This window comes from Protopterus annectens, chromosome 13.part0 (genome assembly GCF_019279795.1).
Source record: "Protopterus annectens isolate FY-2018-M chromosome 13.part0, PAN1.0, whole genome shotgun sequence".
NCBI lineage: Eukaryota > Metazoa > Chordata > Ceratodontiformes > Protopteridae > Protopterus > Protopterus annectens.
The window spans coordinates 916,571,625-916,579,539 of record NC_056747.1 but is presented as its reverse complement, the minus strand read 5'-3'; the positions used below and the strand labels follow the sequence as shown (position 1 = coordinate 916,579,539).

Here is a 7,915-nt window from a genome sequence, read left to right as displayed (position 1 = left end):
TGCTGAATAAGCTGGGGTCCAGCATCCATTCGTGAGGATCCAAAAGGTTTCTGCTTAGACTGTCTGCCAAGAGATTCTGTTTTCCTGGAATGAATTGAGCTTGAAGATGCAGATTCAGATTTAGAGCAGTGTCCCATAAATTCATGGCTAGTCTGCAAAGGGGGTAAGAATGAGAGCCCCCTTGCTTGTTTATGTACCACATGACTGTGGTATTGTCTGTATGAATCAGAAGAGGCCCTGGATTCAAAAGATTCTGGAAGGCTAGAAGAGCATTTTGGACTGCCAACATTTCCCTTCAAGTTGATGTGCCAGAGAAGATGCTTCTTTGTCCAAGAGCCCTGCTGGCAAATAACTAGAAAATGAGCTCCCCAAGCATAATCCGAAGCGTCCGTGGTTATGATCTGAGAAGGTTGAGGCAGACGAAAGGGATTCCCTTTGTTTAAAGCACAAGCCCTGGACCACCAAAGGAACTCCTTTTGGAGGCAGCGAATCAGTGGAATAATTGTGTCCAGACTGTGGTAATGCTGTGACCATACACTCTTCAGGTACCATTGAAGTTCTCATATGAAGCCTTGGCATTTGGATTCAACAGGATGCAAGAAGCCATGTAGCCCAATGCCTGCAGGAATTTCCTTGCAGTGAGCCGAAAGTAGCCAAGGTTTTGAAAATTGAGGCCAGCTGTAATTATTTTTCTGGAGTGAGGAAGGCCCTTTGCAAGCTTGTGTTTAGAAGAGCTCCCAAAAAGATCATTTGTTGAGAGGGGATCAAATGTGACTTTTTTGTGTTCACTGAAAATCCCAGTAGAAGGTGAAGACGTTGAACAAAATGCAGATGCTGAAGTAAAAGGTCTTTGCTGTCCGTCTGAATAAGGCAGTCGTCCAGATAGGGGTAAATTTGAATCCCTTGGAGTGTGCAATAAGCTACTACTGGAGCCAGGCACTTGGTACAGACTCTGGGCGCAGTAGATAAGCCAAAGGGCAGTACAGAGAATTGAAAGTGCCTCGAACCTGCCTTGAAACTGAGGTATTTTCTGCGTTCCTGCCTGATGGGAATGTGTAAGTAGGCTTCCTTTAAGTCCAATGTCACCATCCAAGCATTCTGGGAAAGCATTGGAAGAAGTTGTTGTAGAGTAAGCATCTTGAATTTTGGAATTTCCAGAAAGATGTTTAATACTGAAAGGTCCAGAATAGGTCTTTTCTTGGGACCAGAAATAGTCTTGAATAAAAACTTTTTCCCATCTCGGAAAGTGGAACAGGCTCTATGGCTCTCATGGTCAATAAAGCATCCACTTGATTTAAGGCCTCTGACCATTGAAGTTTTGGCAGATCTGGCCAACCGATAGACCTTGGCAGAGTATGAGAGTGGAATTTGTAACCTCTTAAAATCACGTCTAAAACCCATTTGTCTTGGGTAATAGGAGTCCAATCTTGGTAGAAAAGAGTAAGTTTTCCTACGAGAGGGGCTTCCAGGCAAGGAGGACCTGTAGCCCAGCAGAGAGAGTCATTGGGTCTGCTTCCTTTGTGATTGAGATCTGTCTTCTCCCCTTCTAGGTGAAGAAGCAGTCCATTGTCTGGACCTGTAAGAGGCCTGAGCCTGAGCCCGACCTCTGGAGCGTCTATATCTTCCCCTTTGAGGCCTGTCAGACGTGGGAAAGGACCAATTCTTGGAAGGCCAATTTCTAGAAAATCTAGGGGGCTGAACTTGTAAGAAATCTTTAACAGTCTGCATAGATTTCGCTTTATCCTCCATCTTTTTAATAACCTCCTCAGCTTTAGAGCTAAACAAAACATCATGCTGAACAGGGGCATCTAACAATTTAGCCTTAACGTGCTCAGGTAAATTCTGCTCTCGAAGCCAAGCATGTCTCCTGATAACAGTACCAGTGGCTGCAGCCCTACAAGAAGCCTCCAAGGCATCAAAACCACAACGTAAACTAGGCTTGCTAACTTGTTCAGTTGCATGCAGTACATCCTGTAATTCCTTGTCCTCTGCACATGCAGGAAAGGAAGAAAGTTTTTGTTTTAAAACAGACAAAAGAAATTGCTGATACTTGAACATATGAAACTGGCAATTTAAAGCTCTAATAGAAAGAGTAGCAGAAGTATACACCTTTTTGCCCCATCTGTCCAAGGCCCGAGAATCCTTTTCAGAAGGAATAGGATTTTTAGATGAAGCGGCCTTAGCAGCCTTGGAACCCTGAGAAATAGTTTCAGGATCTGCAGAAGGGTTCTTGAACAAAAATTGATGGGAATCAGGAACTCTGTAAAATCTATCCAGCTTAGAAGGAGCAGGCGGAAAGGAATCAGGATTCAGGTTAGCTTCAGAGAAAGCATCATCCACAATATCAAGAACAGGAGGAATAGCCAAAGGTCTGTGTTGTGGGAGAAGGAGAAATTCCCTAAGTCTCTTCTTGGAAGCGGAATAATCCTGACCTTCCCAATGAAAATACTCTCTCATCTCATGCAAGGTTTCCCCAAAAGAAAAATCTTCAGGGGGAGAAGCAGAGGGAATAGAGTCCTCTGCATCAGAATCCTCATAAGGGGGAAAAGAATAATCCTGGTCAGAGAAAGAAACTGAAGACACAGAAGCCTGATCAGAGGAATCATAAGGGATATCCTGTCTAGGCCTTTTTTCAGGAGGAGGGTGAGAACCCCTAATCATAGTAAGCAAATCTTCAGCCATCCTTAATTGTTTTTGGGTCTTGGGAGCTGAATCCGAAGAAGCTTGAGAAGGAACCCTTGGCTTAACAGGAGTCTTTGACTTTGTCTTTGTAGAAATAGTGATAATAGAAGGCCTGAAAACCCCTTCAGAAGCCGGTACCTGCACAGCGGTTCCAGACCCATCTGAAGGAGCGATGTCCGAAGGTCCTGCAGCAGATAAAATACTGGGCCTAGTTGGCTCCCCATGGGAGTCCGTGTCAGCCATCGGTTCCGAAGTGGCTGACGACAGGGGCTGCAAAAGCACCTCAATGAAGACAGCCGAACCCGAAGCTGGCTCCGGCTGCAAAGTATCCTGTTTGGACCTCGGAGGCCTATCCTTGTCCTTGCGTTTTTTGTGAATTCCGGTTGTCGGTAAAGTATCCGATGACATCCTATAATTGAACCATCTACCGAAATAATTCGAGGCCCAATCGTACCTATGCTTAATCGTACGAGAATTAAACCTGGCACAAAACCGACAGCAAGAAACGTCGTGATCAGGGCCCAAGCAAGGAAGACAGTAAGAGTGGAAATCTTTATGAGGTATTTGTTTTCCACACGATATACAATTATTAACTTTTTTCTGACATCGGAGGAACAAGAAAAGTTTCCCCAACGGGGTACTTAGCTTGAGAAGAGAAGAAAAAAGTCTTCGGACCGGCGACAATCAAACCACGCTGTCCAGAATCCGCCAACCAACAACTTGCGAGCTGCTTTCCACCGCACTGCAAGAAAGACTGGAGAAGATGGCGTCGGCTGTCAGCTTTATACCTCTACGTTCTGACGTCAGAGTACTTGCTGGTACAGCCGACGCCGGACCCAGACTTTGGAATTCTGGCCGACCTCGGGCTGCCTGCCGGCAGGAATACCCTACAGTTATGACTACAACAGTGAAACACGAAGAACATCAAAGGCAGACACTGACAACTGTGGGCAGTATACAGGTATCAAACTCCTGTTACACTACACAAAAGTGCTACAGAGTTGGACTGATAAAGGAATATACACAGTAGTAAAAGCAAGATGGAAGATGAGCAGTCTGGATTCAGATCAAGATGCAGTACAGACATCATGTTTATGTGAAAGAAATGGTTTAGAAAAAGCTAGAGATGAGACCAACTGGGCATTCCTAGGCTTAGAGAAAGAGTATGGCAAGGTCCCAAGAAAGACATGATGGTTCAAAGCCCTGGAAGCTTTGGTAGAATTGATGCAGGTTACATACAAAAACTCAGTGACAAATATTAACAGTGTTCAGACTGGCACAGGGGTTGCCAATGGGAGTGGGTGTGCATCAAAGTTCAGCTCTGAGACCATTGCTACTCATACTGGCAATGGACTACATTAGCAAAGAAGTTGGGTGGGGGAAATCAACATTACAACCATACTCTGATCAGGAACTTCAGTAAATTGTATGCAGAATGGAATACAATGCAAAACTGAAGGCAGACCGGATGCAACTGAGGAAGATGAGACTAGACAGATGTTCTCATTTCAAAAATACTCCAATGCAATTACTTTGCCTATTTTCAGTAGGAAGCGCACTGTTGAAGGGACGAGGGGAGTCGAAGACCTTTTTAGTAATGGGCAGGCAATCAAATTACAGAGGTTGGGTGAGAAGGGATTCTAGCAAAGAACAGAGCTTCAGTACAGAACAAATATCTACATTAGTATCTTACCCAACCCCCCCCCCCCACGACAGAAGGCACTTTGGTAGGAAATGTGATGGTACATGGACTATGGGCACTAAAAACACCAGTGCCAAAAGAATTAATGCCAGAAAAATGGGCATCAGGATTATATCTGGCATACTAGTGATCAACAAAACCGTTAATGGGTGATTTAGTTTTGCATTTCATAATCACAAATACGGTATCACAGGGGGTTCGCACTCTTCAAAATACATCTTTCTTGGAATTGTGTATATACAAGGTGTGTAGGGTGCAAGAGAGGGCTGCCCCTTTCTAAAATGTTTTTTTCATGTTTTTACCACTGTTGAAAATGCTTGGTTTTCAACAAGAGATGCTGTGTGAACATACTTGAGAGTTAGTCACAATAGACTTGCACTTAGGTTCATAGGTAGGTACTAGGCTCCTGGCCCTAGGGCCTATATAAAAGCCTAGCCAAAAATGTACCCTGGCTTTCGCCACCCAAGAAAATTTTCCTGTGCCCCTATCAAGCAGAACCACAGACATGATCCCTGGGGTGAATTTCCTATTACCCATCCAATCAAGATTTTTCTTCAAGTGTGTTAATGAGGACGTCTGTTTGACATAGATAGGTAGTCTGTTCCAGAGTACGGGGATGCCTCTGGGACAGGAATCTATGCCTCCAGCATGTTCTGTTTATTGTGGTGACAAGGTTTAAGTCCCTAGAGCGTGTAGCTCGGAGGGATTGGGATTTCTTTAAGTGGAGCATGTCCAACAGCTCTGGGTTTGAATCATGGATCCAGTAAAACAGATGCCACAACCCCAATCACAGTATGAAATGTCAGCATCAGGAAGAAAGGGAAAACCTCACAATGACAGGAAAGCTACTTGGAGGGGCAGCCTACTTTTATCAGGATAAAAAAAAAGCATCGGAAAGACTGGTATTGCTATTATAGACAGCTGTGACACAATGAATGGATGGGCAAAAGCAGGCATCAGAAGCAAAAAATGGAGACAACAGTGCCTGAAGGGTCCACATGGAGCACAGCTGGAGGGTGCCCTAGTATTCCAGAAACAAGGGTACAGAAATCAAGGCATAAATGCCTGGTATCAAATCTCCCTAAGGCAGCAACCAACTAGTCAAACTGAAATGAGGACAGGCCAGAGATGGTCTCAGTGGAACTATAAAAATAATAGGCTTTGACAAAACATGAGAAATGAATTCTGAGAACAGAAGGCATTACACTGACACAATAGTAGCAAGTCTGACCAACTCCCCCAAAATGCTGCCTGCAGCCTTAAATTTTGGAAAAAGCTGCCCTGAGGAAGATCACCTTTAGAAATGAACAGGTCTGGTTGGCTGACAAATCATATTAAGGCAGTTCAGAAGACCTGCCATACCTTCCTCAGAAGAAACTTGCCTTTTTTTAAACTTTTTTTTTTCCTCACAGACCAATATAACAGAAGACGGGAAACAGATGCTGTTGCACAATGGGCGAATCCTTTTCCAAATGAAGAAAGTTTCTCAGCCAAAAAACATACTAGAACTTTTCTACACCTGTGCTGAATGACACTATTAAGTTAATCGTGCTGGAACGCACACTGGAAGTTATGCTGGGTACCATCACAACAAACGCAACATGCCCAATGGCAGGTGGGACAAACCTACTCTAGGCACACAAGAGGTGAGGATGGTGCAGACAGCAATAATAGTCAACCAACTCGGAGAAAAGAAAAAACACATGAAACAGAAAGGGAATTAAACAGAAGAGCCAAGCTCACTACATGCACCAAGAGAAAAATGTTAAATAGAGAGACAGCACCCTGGAGCCACATCAATTTACAGGTTTTGTTCAGCAAGAAAAAAAATGTGAAGATGTAGTAGTATAAAGTGCATTATGGATAGGGAAGGAGCCTGAAGGCTTGAGAAATTTATTTTCCAATCAGCAAAACGTTTGCCAAGCAGTCTTAATGCCTGTGGTATAAGTCCTCAAGGTTACTTACAATGAACCTCTTCTTAACATATCTGAAGTTGTTACCAACACCAGTACTCCAATATACGAGATGCAGCTGCCTGAATAGACCAGCCAGATGTTCGGTGTGTTAGACGTTACAAAAGTTCCAGCTGATTTTAGGAAAAGCTATAATGTAATGCATTTAAAAATGAGAATATTACTATAACGTTAACAGATTGCCAACATATGCACCAACATACCAATTCTGAAATAAGCAACTTAGCTTGTAGACTATGAAAATCACTATCTCACAAATACAATTAGTTTTATTAATGAACAGTAACTCAATACAATGGTATACTGTTAAGACATGTAGTAATCGTACTAAGGATACATCACTTATACCCTTCCACCAGTACCTAAAAATCACAGTAAAGACCAGATATCAAAGTTTCCCCAAGTCATTAATAATCATCTTGGCAGACATAGCAAAGGTTCACTCAGGTCTGGCATTAGTACAAAAGTGGAGTGAGTCTACGAAAGCAGAGTGCAAGAGTAAAAGAATGAAAATGTATACGTATAACTGGAAAAAAAAAAGCAAATTATAGTGTTATGCTCCACTTCTCACAAATGAAATAAAGAAAATGTTTGTCTACCCACTTACTGCTTCAACGTGAAGGCAATGGAGCTTTGCTTATACATTCACACTGCCTGGGCATCTCCTCTATCAGCAGCTAAATTCCAATAGTCAACTGTTTATGCAAGCTCTACTGACCTATACACATACATCTTGTTATAAGGTCATCTGAACTGTAAAACAAAAATCTGCTGAAGGGTGATGAGCCACAAAAGCCACTTCTACAGGAACCCAAGAGTACAGTGATTAAAACAATCAGTGCTTGTGAATCAAGACCCTTACCTCACTGGTAATTCTCTCTCTGAATGCGTCAACCTGAGAAAAAGAAGAAATATTTTGTTAAAGTGACCAGTTAGCACTCAAGGTAAGGTTGTCTTCTACAGTTACTTCAGAGTTTTCCCACTGTCCTGGACCTACTATGTCAGTAAACCAAAACATCCAAACTTGCCCAAGAAAACAGCTTCATGTAGAACTGAAGAGCAGCATCATGGAGGAACAGTTTTTTTTTTTTTTTTTTGCTAAAACTGGGCAAGGTACTCACCATAGCAAAATGAGGTTGCTCTCCCATATTTCTGGCAATTCTTCATGCTTGTGTTTACAGTAAGAGTCACTTCACCCAGATATCATCTGAGCTACAACTGTTTTCTGCCTCTGATCACCTTAGATATCACTAAAGGCAGCTTCACAAAAAACAAAAACTGACAGTACAGAACATGAAGAATTTGTAAATCCTGACACAGTAGATGCATATGGTGACACCAGCCAAAAGGAAGCACATCTCCAGCCCAGGCTGACAACTCAAGAGGTAGTACCACTTGCTAGAGTCTTGCAATGAAGCTGTCTGACTACAAACTAACTTTAGATGCCTGTAGTGTTTCCAGTAATTAGCAGTTAGGACTCCGATTATACTTCCTAAAGAAACCACAATCTCCACCCCTTGTCTACTCCCAACAAGAAACTCATCCTATAAATGTCTTC

General features: G+C 42.8%; 1 long non-coding RNA gene across 1 annotated transcript in view; it reads right to left on the bottom strand.

The window, feature by feature from the left end:
- Window positions 1-6,354: 6,354 nt before the first annotated feature.
- LOC122787780 overlaps window positions 6,355-7,915 on the bottom strand; it is a 105,383-nt gene continuing 103,822 nt past the window's right edge. Inside the window, exons 2-3 of the long non-coding RNA XR_006362598.1 lie at window positions 7,220-7,252; window positions 6,355-6,486 (exon numbers count right to left, since the gene is read on the bottom strand). This is a non-coding gene — a long non-coding RNA (uncharacterized LOC122787780). The remainder of the gene's footprint in view (window positions 6,487-7,219; window positions 7,253-7,915) is intronic.